This window comes from Octopus sinensis, linkage group LG11, assembly GCF_006345805.1.
Source record: "Octopus sinensis linkage group LG11, ASM634580v1, whole genome shotgun sequence".
NCBI lineage: Eukaryota > Metazoa > Mollusca > Cephalopoda > Octopoda > Octopodidae > Octopus > Octopus sinensis.
Genome location: NC_043007.1, coordinates 57,022,998 through 57,037,551, shown reverse-complemented (window position 1 = coordinate 57,037,551; position 14,554 = coordinate 57,022,998). Strand labels below are relative to the sequence as shown.

Genomic DNA, 14,554 nt, shown 5'->3' with positions numbered 1-14,554 from the left:
CTATATATTACGCCTTTTTATCAATCTTTTCGCTCTCTTTCCTTATTTTCCATTCCTCTTTTTTCTTTCTATTTCGTTTTTCTCCCCATCATTTGTCTTTCAAAGACCTTGTACTAATTTCTTTCATTTGTTTTTAGATATTCTTTCATTTCTTTCAGTCATTTTACTTTAGCCATGCTGGAGTACCGCCTTTAGTCGAAGAATTAGCACCCCCAGGACTTATTCTTTGTAAGCCTAGTACTTATTCTATCGGTAAATTTTGCCGAACCGCTAAGTTACGGAGACGTAAACACACTAACATCGGTTGTCAAGCGCTGGGCGGTGGGGGGCAAACACAGGCACACACACGCATACATGCATATATATACATATATATATATATATATATAATATACATATAATAATTATTTGAGGGAATATAAATCCAAACTTACAGGGGAAAAAATTCAATTTAGAAATACTAAATCAAATTTCACACAATATAATATATATATATAAAAAATTAGAAAAAAAACAACCTTTTATCAATTCAAAATGAACAATTAAATTACACCATCTAGAAAATTACGTATAATAGGAATATTCAAATTAAAATAACAATAAAATATCAATGATTAAGTAAATTGAAAAAAAAATAATAAAACCAATTATATACGTTTTATTATTTTTTTGCAATTTACTTAATCATTGATTTTTATTGTTATTTTAATTTTAATATTTCTATTATATGTAATTTTCTAGATGGTGTAATTTAATTGTTCATTTTGAATTGATAAAAGGTTGTTTTTTTTCTAATTTTTTTATATAATATATATCATATATATTTTGTTAATACTAACCATTCTTTAAATAATAGTAACAGCGGGGTTATTGTTTCTGTAGCCAACTCGAATCGCATGGACACATTAGTACGTAGGGATGTCCATTTGGTGGTCGTCCCTCTTATATGTATGTAATATAATTTTTCTGAATCTTCAGATTTTTCTATATGCTAGACCACTGGTTTTAAATTGATATTAATCAAATTAATATTCAATTTTTACCCTCATTATTTTAAATTATGGAGTGGCTGTGTGGTAAGTAGCTTGCTAACCAACCACATGGTTCCGGGTTCAGTCCCACTGCGTGGCATCTTGGGTAAGTGTCTTCTGCTATAGCCCCGGGCCGACCAATGCCTTGTGAGTGGATTTGGTAGACGGAAACTGAAAGAAGCCTGTCGTATATATGTATATGTGTGTGTGTGTGTCTGTTTGTCCCCCTAGCATTGCTTGACAACTGATGCTGGTGTGTTTACGTCCCCGTCACTTAGCGGTTCGGCAAAAAGATAACGATATAATAAGTACTGGGCTTACAAAGAATAAGCCCTGGGGTCGATTTGCTCGACTAAAGGCGGTGCTCCAGCATGGCCGCAGTCAAATGACTGAAATAAGTAAAAGAGTAAAGAGTATATATATATATACAACGGTCTTCTTTCAGTTTCCGTCTTCCAAATCCACTCACAAGGCTTGGGACGGCCCGAGGCTATAGTAGAAGGCATTTGCCCAAGGTACCACGCAGTGGTATCAGAACCCGGAACTATGTGGTTGGTAAGCAAGCTACTTGCCACACAGTCATAGATTAATTATTTTCTTTCGCTTCCTTAATTTTCTATCGGGCTAATGAGAAGAGAGCCAAATTGTCTCTGACTAAGTCACTAATATATCTCGAACATTAGGCATGGGTAATCTTTTTCGAGAATCAGGCCGCATCATTAGGTGGACCACACCATGAATGATATTGACGGTAATTTTTCGTTAGACGCCATTTAGTAAGCCTCGCGGTTCGTAAGTTACTCATAACTGTCATAGATCCTCTCTCTTACTCTAAATTTGACATTAACCTTCCCCTCTCTTTTCTCCTCTATCATTGACTCTCTGCCCTTCTCTCTTCTATCATCCTCCCTGAAAGAAGTTTAGAAATCAAGCCAGTTCGATTGCAGTTACTCTGGCCACAAAGATAAAATTCTGTAACCAATAACCAATTTTTAAAGCTAAATTTATATTTAATAAAAAAAATAAGGAAAACAAGAAAAAGAAAAACCTTTGCAGCTCCCATGTAGTAAGTTCCAATCACAAGACTTATTAGTTAAATATATACATTTGCCAAGATACTATGCCATTAAGAGAAACCATATAGTTGCGAACTGAACTTGTTAACCAGACGCAGAGGCGTAGCAATGTTCTAAAGTTGGGGGTAACGAGCACATAAGAAAAGGCGCCGTGACACATACCTAACAATTTTCAACTCATTTTTCTTACATTACGCGAGATGTTTCATTAGTTACAATATATATGTAGTGGATCTTGCAAGCATGAAGTGGATTCGATCCACCATAGCCAAATTTAAATTAACCCTGCAACAGGACTTTTCCCACGGTGGAACAATGGTTTTTCTCTGACAGCAGTTTTACATTTTCTAGATGCCTTTAGCTAGGCCGAAATAATGTCTTCACCACTTGACCCTTTCTAACCTCTTCTACTTCATCAAAAGCTAGAATAGAGATAACAAGACCACCAACTAAATCTAGTGTTCTCAATGATATATCTATCCTTCTGTGTCGTTATAAAAGCAAGCACACCCCAAGCAAAAATCAGTTAGTCACAGTCGGTGACGACTCAACGAAGTCTGGCTGACCAGCTAGAACATTGGTCAGAGGGAGAAATGAAGTTTACTGTCAGCAACTGTGAGACAACGTCCCACAGTCTACAACTCTCACTAGCTCTAATTCTGTTCTCTTACAACATCATTCTATTTCTCTCTGTAACCACTAGTAAACAATGAAGAGAACCCAAACACAAACTTTATTTAGTATACTTTTAGATTTATCATAACCTGCCAGTCGAGGCAACGTATTGTAACGTATCGGTAAATACTTTCTTAAAACTTCATGCATTGTTCATCCTACAGTATGCAATTATAACAACATATCTTTCATCGCTTACAACTGGTAAGCTTTACCGTTACATATGTAAATGTATTCCACATTCATTAATTTCATGTTTCAGTAAAAATGCCATTATGTATGAAACTTGCAACTACTCATATAGGTATAACGTGAAAAAGATGAAACTCTGCGGGATCGCCTCAGTGTCGAGAGGTTATAAAGTCAAGGTTTGTTTTGATTCTTCAGATGTCAGCGGTCACCAACACATCACAGGAGACAGTTCGAAAACACAAGAGGTTGATCAAATAAAGTAATGACTCTAGAAAGTTCTTTCAGGGCCATACGATTAACAAAGAATTTGACTTTTATCGCACAATGGCGCCTTCTCAACATTTTATCTCACAATTGGCGCCTTAAATCCTTAAATCCTTAAAAATGTTTTAGCCTGAATAGTTTTAAAAATGTCGAGAAGGCACCAATTTCGAAAAATGTGCTTAGAGGTAAAGGAGCCGTCGCTCTCCTTGCTCCCCTATTAGCTCCGCCACTGACCACACAGTTATGTGAAGTGCCGAGTTTAAAATATCTACATTTCCCATGACAGGCAAAATAGGCGAGGGAGCAAAATGAGTTGCTTCTGATTTCTCGTTAATTTCTCCCTACCCATTTGAAATTATTATATTGCAAGTATTGTATCATTATTTTGAACTGCTGCATCATCTTTAGGAATAAAAATTGGTCAGCATAGTTGTTGTTGAAGTTGAGAGGGTCCAAAACATAGTCAGGTGGAAGATCCTCTATTCTCAAAAAAACTTTTTCCTCACCTTTGATCCGATTGTAATTGAGGCTGCTAATAAACTATCAACAATCAATATTCTCTTCTCTGTTGGATTCTAAGTTAATTTTCCCCCACACTAATGTCTAGTTTGATAATTCTCAAGTTTCAAAACATGTCTAAAATGGGGTAAAATGAGTAATGTCTAATTTCAATAATTTCTTCTTTTTAATTGCATAATTAGTAAATATACAACGAAAGGGACATTTCGCCAGATCGTGAAGAAGCTATTGATATTATATGTTGAGTTCTATTTTTATTTAATCGAGTTTCGTTAATTTCATATCATGTACTATTTTTCCCGACCCTCTTCCATTTGACCTTGATATTTAAAATTGCTTTTGCACTTCTGGTCTTTCTGATGTCTAGGGATGGATATTGATGTATATGAGCCAGCTTTCTAGAGAACTGGAACGGCAAATTTACCTTATCTTGGGTTACTCATTTTGCCCCATCAAAATTTGTCATTTATATCCTCCAAGAGAACGGCGATAATTTTCTGAAATAGAGATCAAATTATATCATAACGCTTTTAATGCATTTAGGAAAGGCATTCTGAGGGGTAGAGAACACTTGTAAGAAATATATTTTGTCTCAAAGTCAAAAATACAGTAAAAAACATCATTTGCACCCCTCCTCTACTTAACTACTTTCTCGTCTCCAACTTTTATCTATTTCTTAATTACCATTATGACATACCATCACTGCTATCTGTAGTAGTAGTAGTAGTAGTAGTAGTAGTAGTAGTAGTTACCACGACTGTCATCATGGATAACGAACATCTGTTTTCTAACATTCGCTGTGTAAGTTCCAACTCGCTAATCTTTATCAGTTCAATTGTATGTCTATATTTCCAATTAATTAATTAACTCGACGAAACAACAACTCAATGAATTAATAACGGTACTGAAGTGCAAAGCAACGTATGTGTGACATTTGCAAGTCTTCTTTCTTCTACTGCCGCTGCCACCACCCCACCACTATCATCATCATTGTCATCATCATCAAAAGCCCTGAAGAACATTACAATTATCATCACTACCGTCGCATAAAAATTACCATACCACTATGGCCACCATCACCATTAACCTCATCGTCCCAACATCACCATAGCCACCGTCATCATCATTATTGCCATCACCATCATCATCACTCAGTCGCCATTACTATCATCACAATCACCAACACATCAGCACTGCCGTCTTCATCACAATCACCACTGTCACCAACATAATCATTACTACCATCACCATACTCAACCGAGATTCTCATCCAACCAGATCAGAAACAAATAACCTCTACATTGGCCTTACCATTCCATCCGAACACATGCTGAAAAATCACCGATTCTTCTTTCATGATTTTCTTTCTTTTGTTTTCAATTCTATAAATTCTTATTTCTGTTGGAAACAATATATTGGCCAAGCGGTTAGTGTACAGGATGGCTAACCAATTGGTTGATTGTTCGTGTTCTGTCACTGTTGTATGTGTGACTGGTTTACTTTGTGTTTGTTACAAAGACATTCTACACTTGATGGCCAAGTTCATCTCGAAGGTTTTAAGACATGCTATATAATTCAGTGTGAGCAGCGGCTTCGTTAAGTAAACTCATCACGTTACAAAGGTGAAGCGTCAATGTTGCAGGAATATTCAGCAATGACCCGATGTCGCGATTCGCTGGAATTTTACCCACGTTATCAACAAAATCTGATCAGTCACGATTTCGAGTGGAAAGAATATTACCCACATGATAAACAAAATCTGACCAATGACTACTTCACGTGGAATAGGCCTCAGTGACAATTTCAACTTTTAGCACGCTCCTTTCTGAGCCCATCAATCAGTATAAATCGACTCACACGCAACCATCAGCCAAAGAGCTTTCGGGTGTAGCAGAGAGAGAGAGAAAGAGAGAGCATGAAACGAGACGGCAGGCGGACGGCGAACAGACACTGGCAGCGGCTGAACCGGACTCACATCAACATAACGAACTATCGACAACAATACAACGACTAGCTGTTAATTTTTTACTTCTATTACAATTACACCAAGAACAATAACATCCAAGCTCTCTCAACACTTGTCGTTTGTAGTAACCACAATATTTGTCTCATGTGTGCGATAAGAATAAAAGTTTGTTAGTAAAAATCTCAACAAATTTCGTCGTCTTCTATGTACAACTGTTGACTTCCGACGCTAGAAATAGCCCCAGCACAAGTGGTGACTTCTACATTTTGGCATGTTCAATTATTTAGAAAGCACTCAGGAATTTTCTGCAGAAATTAATTGATCCAGCCAAACGGTATTGCCGTTTCAAAAAGCACTGTATAATATACACTTTAAAAACCCATCAAATACTGATTTGAAGGGATTATTTCCTCTCTCTTGAGCTAGAATTCATAACTGGTTTCAAGTTTCTTGTAGTGATGGTTCAGGCGTTCAATTCTTTTCAAATATTTTGTCAAATGATTTTTATGAACCAAATATGTTGAGAGTGATTTCCTTTCCGTTGATTTTTCGTAGATACAAATACTGAATACTGTCAACGCACGACGTTTTATGCGGTTGTGTATTAACATGGAGGATGGCCTTCGTTTGTATCTTTTCGTCGCAAACAGTCGAAGACGTTCAAGGCGAAATATAATTGAATGAGTAGTTAATCTTTGAGATTACTTCAAATTATTATTATTATTATTATTATTTCTTTCCGAGAAGACGGACGTGTGTGAAGCTGCTCCGTAAGTTTTCTGCAAATTTTGTTGGAAATCCTGTGAAAAGTTTTTATATTTTTCGATATTTGTGTGACCAAGCTAACTAACTTCTAGCAGAGCTAGTTGGCTAGGCAAAATTTTACCCCATTGGGAGTAAAATCACTGTTTCATATTTGACTTTTGCATACATTTCACTCACAAATTTTCAAAATGGCTATGAAAAGAACTGGCTGTTCTCTCCTTCAAGCTTTACCCCCACCACACGAAAAAATTTCATTAGCGGCTCCGAACCGCCCATTTCGTGCCTTAAAAGGCAAAGAAAATATTCGGATGGAACGTGCTGGAAAACAAAACGTTCCAAATGAAAATGAAAACGAAGGCGTCACTTTTGACGTCTTCGAAGATTTCCCTCCTCTTCCCTCTACCAGCGTCCCAGTAGTGGAGAAGGACGGAGGAAAGACCGTTGCAACGAAAATCAACAAAGATGGCGTCATCTTTGACGTCAAGAAAGATGTTCTTTCTCTTCCTTCCATCAGTGCAACAGTACCGGAAAAAGAAGAAAAGAAAATAAAAAGCAGCCACACCGACACAACTACCAGCAACAACACAACAAGCCACCATAGCAATTTTGCCTCCATCACGAAAGAAAACTCGGAGGAAGTAAAAGTTACAATAAATGAAATAAAATCCGCAAAAGAGTTGTTGAGAAAAGAGGGAAACAGTGTTTCCTCAATACACTTCAAAAACTCATAAACGAAACAAATAAAAAAACAGTAATTTACAAAGTTTTCGATAAGAAAAACAAAAAGGTAACAAATGCAACACCCCAACAATTGGAAATAGCTCTTAAACCCATATGGGCCAAAAAGAGCTGTGTCACAAGAGGGAAGCGTTACGGGACCGTGGAGGTTCGCTTCCCAACGGAAGATGATGCAAGGGCGCATGCCATTTCGCCCTTGCAAAATGAAAATTTGTTTCTGGTCCCATCATACCTTGGGCGGAGAGTGCAAAAAATTAAAATTGATATAATGCCTCCCGAACTCAGTATATCATGGCTGGTGGCGGCTGTCCTCTATGACATAGAGGACACTGCCACTATTCTAGATGTACGAAGGGTGAGAGAGAAGGACTGGTCAGGTATGGGTGTTCAACTGCTGGTACAAATCTAGCAGGAAAACATTAATGCCATACCTGACTCGGTTAATTTACCAGACGGAACCAGGCTGCACGTTACTGTAGAGGGGCGAAAGCCAAAATGTTACCTCTGCAGTAGCGAAAACCACCTTAAGAAGGACTGCCCCATTCACAAAAAAAGAATGGAGACATACGGCAAGAGGCAGCAGCAGCAGCAACAACAACAACAGAAACAACAACAGCAAGTTACACCAAAGACTGCCACACCACCAACACCATCACCACCACCACGACGAACGACACCACCTCCAACAACAACCACCAAACCAACACCAACCCCAGCACCAAGAAAAACAACAACAAAAAAACAAGAAGAAGAAACACCAACACCGTCACCATTACCAAAAGACACAGCAACACCACCGCTACCAGCAGAACCAACAAAATTTTTTCGCCCTGCTGATGAAGCGGACCCGACAGCCATTCCCTTTCTGGATCAGGACAGCTCGGATTGTGCGAGCACTGATACCGAGAAAGGGGAATGGCATACAGTGCCTCCAAAGAAGAAAAGGAGGAAAAAACAAAAGGACACACAGGGGAAGCACGAACAAATAGTGCTTCCCAACATCAACAACAACAACAACACACACTCACAACAACAAACAACAACACTTTCGACACCACTACTGCCACTTCCACACACACCAACATACACAGACACGATTACAGCAATAAACACAAAAAATGAAAAACTTGTTGCATACCTAAAAGACAACACAAGTACAAACATTACAGATTTCATAATTCCAGCACACAACACACCACCAGCACACATTCTCACAATCAAAATTAACTCAAAAACATACAGTGACATAAAACAAATATTCCCTAACGATGTCGGATCACTAGGGAAAAGTTTCTCAAAGAAACTTTATAAAAATATCGTGGAAGCACCCGTGCAAAAGCACAAGGGAGCCACCCCCACCAACAACAACAGTAAGTAGAGCCTTTTTCTCCTTTTATTTTTTTTTCTTTCCCACCTTTGAAACATGGCAAAACTTAGAATCAGTTGCTTGAATGCGAGAGGCCTCGGGTCACCTTGGAAACAGGGTCACCTGTTAAACGACCTGAGGTTTCATGATGTGGATGTAGCAGCCATTAGTGAAACCAGGCTCTCCGACCCGCAGGCACTCGCAGCTCTTTTCGGCGGATACGAGATCTTTCTATCTCCGTGTCGGCCGGGAGCGGGCGGTGGTGGTACTGCGGTGTTGTTTCGGAAGGGCCTGGACTTGAAAATAAGGACAGTCTTCCTGGATCCGGAAGGTAAGTTGGTGGTCCTCGACGTAGACGGTAGTGACGGCGGTGCTTTCAGACTGCTGGCTGCCTACGCTCCGACAGGAGCAGGGCAGTCGGATTATTTTAAACGTCTGGAAGTTTTCCTGGGAACGTCACGCACTCTAGTGCTAGTTGGGGATTGGAACGCTGTCTTAGACGAACGTTTCGATCGGGTGGGCAGGGTAGCGTCTGATAGGAGAGGGGGGTGCAAGAGCCTCGCCGACTAGACAACCCGAATGTGCCAATGTGGACTTGGACCAATCGCATCGGGTCGTCTAGATCGTACTTAGATAGAATGTTCTGTAGGCCAGCGGATAAGGACAGCATCGGGTGTCCACAATTCCACCTAGTCGACTACACGGACCACAAATTCGTGTACGGTCGACTTAGATAGGCTGCATAGACAGGGACTCGGCTACTGGAAGCTGAACGCGTCGTTAACGGCGTGCAAAGCTTACAGAGACCGGATTAGTTTACTAGTTAAGCGGGCGCTCACGGGGGCAATCATCAACAACAACTGGTGGTTTGCCCTCAAGAGAGCAATTAGAGTGGAGTCTATTAGGCTTAGTAAGACTCTAGCTATTGAACGTAGGAAGAGAGAGCGGGATTTAGTTAAGAAACTAGACGAGGCTCTTAAGACTGGCATCGCGACCGACGTGTTGGTGGCAAGGTTGGCCCTCGACCAACACTTTGACGCCAAACACGAAGGCTGCGTTGTCAGAGCTAAGGCACGTTCGCTAAGCGGGGAGGGGACTAGAGCCGCTCGATGGGCCCGCGTGGCGGACGCGAAGCGAGGCAACAAAGCAACCATTCGGTCTTTGGTGGACCAGAACGGGCGCGAGGTTACCGAACCGAAGCAGATGTGTGCGGTGTTTCAGCGGTATTTTGCTCAACTGTTTGGAACGACGAGCTGTAGAACGGACACCAACGGTGCAGACTTCGGTGTGTACCTAAACGGCCTACCGCGGCTCTCGAACAGCGAGGCAGAGTGCTGCGAAGGACCGATATCTACCTGGGAAGTAGAGGAAGCAATGAAGAGTTGCACGAGAGGTAGATCGCCGGGTTTGGATGGTCTGCCCTACGAGCTTTACACTTCAATGCCAGACTTGTTTGCGGGCCTGTTGGCAAACGTCTACTGCAACTGGCAGCAAAACGGGAGAATTCCTGCTTTTGTCTGTCGAGGGGTGGTGGCTTTGCTAAAAAAGGACCCAAACAAGGGGGACGTTATAGGGAATTTTCGGCCCATCACTCTGCTCAATGCAGAGTTGAAGATTTTGGCCAAGGTGCTAGCCAAGAGATTGGCGCTTGTCGTGGACAAGCTGGTTGGCAAGACGCAGACATGCGCCGTGTCGACCAGGTCGATACACGACAACCTCCATCTCATGCGCTACATCATAGAGAGGGTGGGTAACGACGCTGGCGCGGGTGGGGCTTTCATCAACTTAGATCAGAGTAAAGCCTTCGATAGGGTCGACCATCGGTACCTGGCAGCCGGCTTCGGTCCAGTCTTCCGCGGGTGGATGGCTGCTTTATACGGCAACATCTGCTCGGTGATACGGATGAACGGTCACCTTTCGGAACCGTTTGACATCTCTCCTCCCTCTTGTACATATTGACTCTCGAGCCATTACTGCGCAAGTTGGAGGCTTTGAGGGGTATGCCGCGCGATCTAGGAGGCGGAAACAGCGTGTCTGCCTATGCCGACGACGTCACCGTGATGGTGTCGAGCCACAGGCACATTGGCCTGACTGGCGAGACACTAAACGAGTACGAAGCGGTGACAGGGGCAAAGATTAACGCGGAAAAGTCTGTGGGCTTGCAACTGGGCACCTGGAGAGGCAAGCCCATGCCGTCCAACAGCGTCGTAGGGCGCTGGACAGACGGACCCGTTAAACTGCTCGGGGTCTGGTTCGGTCCGGACCTCCAGGTGGATAAAAACTGGGAAGAGGTGATGAGCAGGGTGGCACGTCTCACCCAGAAATGGCCCGAGAGGAAGCTGTCCCTGAAAGGTCGAGCGGAGGTGGCGAATGCGTACATCGCATCCGTCATCTATTACCGCTTGACCGTCGTCCCTTGTCCCGACCGCTGGTTGGCCAAGCTGGTACGCCTGCTCTTCGACTTTTTGTGGAAGGGTCAGGTGCCACTGGTCAGGTGCCACTGGTCAGGTGCCACTGGTCAGGCGATCCATCTGCTGTCAACGACCGCTGAACGGAGGCCTTGGCATGCCGTGGTTACTGATGCGTAGACATGCGCTCAGGCTGCGGCATCTCAAGCGTTTCCTGGACGGTCAACAGGTGTGGTCGTCTTTTGTCAGACGCGACTTTCCGCAGCTCGTCCCTTTGACAGAGCTGCAGACCTGGATCAAACGTAGACCGAGAAAGGGCGCTTGGCACCTCGAGTGCCGTCAAGCTCTCTCCGCCCTCCGCCAGACGGGCAATGCGATCGGTTTAGTTCCACTCTAGCGTTCTATAGAGGGTTAGTGGAGGAAAAATGCGACGACGTTCTCGGGGAAACTCTAGGCGTTGACGATAACGAACTGAGCGGTCTGTTCGGGAGGACTTTCGGGCCGGGGCCAATGGATAATTTCCAGAGGTCGCTCTCCTGGCAGTGCTACCGAGGGGTCTGCCTGTTCGGGATAAACTCTACCGGCACGGAAGTGCCGTCAGCCGGGCCTGCCCACAGTGTTGCCAGGACGACGAAACCGTTTTGCACGCACTCGTCCAGTGCCCGAGTATTGCTGAACTATGGGTCTATGTCGAACAGCTACTGTCACGTATAGGACAGATCCGGCTATCAGCCGAATCCATAGTGAAGATTGCCCCGCCGACCTCCTTTAACAAGGAGGGCGAGGCCGTTTTCCTGTGCCTAGTGGCTGTGGCGAAAGAGGTTGTATGGTGGATCCGTTTGAAAGGGCTAAAGTCAGACACTTTCCCCTTTGGTCAAGGCCTCATCAACTTTTTCAAGTTTCACTTGAAAAGGAAGATGAGGTTAGAGAGGAGAGTGCTGTCTGATAGCAAGTTTTCTGAAAGGTGGGTGAATTGTGCAAGAATGGCCAGTATAAATGGACCAATTCTCAGGTTTCGCCTGTAATTCAAAAAGGTTTTATAAAAGGAGAAAGGGGCTCTCTACCCCACTTTTTTGACCAGGCTCCCGTTGGCTTTTATGGGTTTTTCCACCAGGAACCTTTCGTAACGCCTCCCCCTTTTGGGAGATTTCCATTGTTATAATCTTTCGTTGTTAAACTGTTTTTACTCGGATTTTTACAAACAGACAAAACCCTTTGTAACCTTTCGTCCCGTTTTGTTCCTTTATGTTTACTAATCATGTGTGTCAGCCTTTGTAGCCAATAAAAAAAATTAACTATTATTATTATTATTATTATTTGAAGTTGGGGTAAGATGGAATATTTGCCTGGCTGTATCACGAGAACGAGATTTTTTTCGTTGGTCTAGTTTACTAAAGAATCATGAATATCATTATATAATATATGCTGCGTGTTCGTTCGTAAAAATAACAAAAGAAACCAGCTTTAAAATGACAGTGGGACTTTATTCCTTCGTAAAGTGGTACAGTGGACCAACGCAAGAAGCATTACAAATTCTGGTGGTTGTTGTTCATCCATCGTTTTGATAATTCATCTTGGGTCATCGTTGGTTACATAAGCTCCGTTATATTAATTGTTCTCTAAAACAAAAAAAAAAAAAACCGCAGAATCTATATAACTTTCACCCCTCTGAATTTCTTTATTCGCCTATGAATGACATATATAGGAGGTACAGAACAGGGGCGGGGACGAAACAAGCACAATCTTACAGCGGGCTGGGGTTACAATCATTTAAAATTTGGGTGAAATCGGAATGATAAATCGAAAAATAAAAATACAATTCAAATCGAAAATGAGAATGCAATTAAAAAAATAAACATAATTATATAGTCCACGGGTTCATTTTTAACCCGCCGGTTTTTTCCCTTTTTTTCTTTTATTGCTTTTTGTTTTGACCGGCTACACTAGCACGGCCCCGTTCATACTCAACTTCCTTTCCACAGTTTTCCATCTTTTCCCGTACACACTCTGTCTCAATCCCTTTCGCACGTGTCATCCATACTGTATCTTTCAGTAATGCTACTACGCAGAGAAAAGATGCCTGCCTTTCCTCGTTAAGGGTGAGAGGCGGTACTATCTTAACGATGGACTCAGTCGAGAGCCGTACTCTTTCTGCATCCAGCATCAGTGGTTCAACATAGGCTATCAACTCCCTCAGCTCCTCATAGTGTACAAAGGCATACGCGACAGTTTCACTGACGCGCCCGCACCTCGGGCATGTAGGGGCGGCGTCAAAACCGTGTCTGGACTACCTTTCTCGAACCAGTAAGGCCGATCTATAGCACAACCAAGCCAAAGATTTCTGGAAGTTATCCAGATATATCCTGGCCCGAATGTCCTCCTGAATAGGCTGGTCAGTTGTTCCTCATCGAAGCCTAAAGTCTCACCCAGGACGTCATCGGACTCATACCCTACCAATCCTCTATAATAATCCGCAGTGGTAGCCTCGCCGCCGGTATTGCTCGCTCGGGAGAACAGAGTGAGTGCTTGTCGGCACTCTTTCTGCCATTCCCCCATCCTAGGTCTCCGATTGATCCATGTGCCTAAGTCCCTGAAGAACTTCAATTGTGGAAGAAGTTACTTGTCATGCGGTGACCACACCTGTTCACCATCCAGGTAGTGCCAGAGATGCCTCAGCTTCAGCGCATACTTGCGCATTATCACCTACGGCATCCCCAGTCCACCCTTTAACGGTTTTTGGCAGCAGATGGAGCGCCTCACAAGTGACGTTTTCCCTGTCCGCAAAAAGTGGAAAATGATCCGTTCCAACTTGGTCAGCCACAAACCGGGGCAAGGCACGACGGTTAGGCGGTGGGTTATCACAGATGTTATAAACACCTGAGCAACCTCGGCCCTTCCTAGCTAGGATAACGTCCTCCCAGACCAGGTCTGGGTTATGGTCGTCACCTTACTCCAGTTTTCTTCACCTGGAGATCTAGTCCAAACCAGATTCCGAGCAACTTAACCGGGCCCTCCGTCAAGCGTCCGACGACGCTCTCGGGAGGCATCGACTTGTCACGCCAGGGGCCGAGTTGCAAGCCGACTGATTTCTCCTGGTTAATTTTTGCCCCTGCCACCGCTTTGTAACTTTTGATGGCGTCTTCTACACGAGGTAGATACCCTTCATCAGACGCGATGATGGTAACATCATCCGCATATACCGTCGCACTTCTACCGTAACACAGATCACTCGGGTCTGCCTCCAGAGTCCCCAATCTCTGCAGCAGTGGCTCAAGAGCCAATTCATACGGAAGCGGCGACAGGGGGCAGCCCTGGCAAACCGAACGCTCGATCGCGAACGGGCTCGAGAAGAACCCATTCATCTAGACGACAGATTCGATGTTGCAATACAAAGCTTCGATCTAGCCTCGGAAAGTCGGGCCCAGTCCGACCGGGCGGAGGACCGCCGCCAGATACCGATGGTCGACACCCTATCGAATGCTTTAGGCTGGTCTAAATTCACCAGTGCCCCTCTTTTGCCAGGGACTTTACCAACCCTCTTTATGGTGTAGCGA

At 43.2% G+C, this 14,554-nt stretch overlaps 1 protein-coding gene across 4 annotated transcripts in view; it reads right to left on the bottom strand.

The window, feature by feature from the left end:
- Window positions 1–14,554, bottom strand: part of LOC115217412 (serine-rich adhesin for platelets) — a 137,981-nt gene that overhangs the window by 41,147 nt on the left and 82,280 nt on the right. The window lies entirely within an intron of this gene.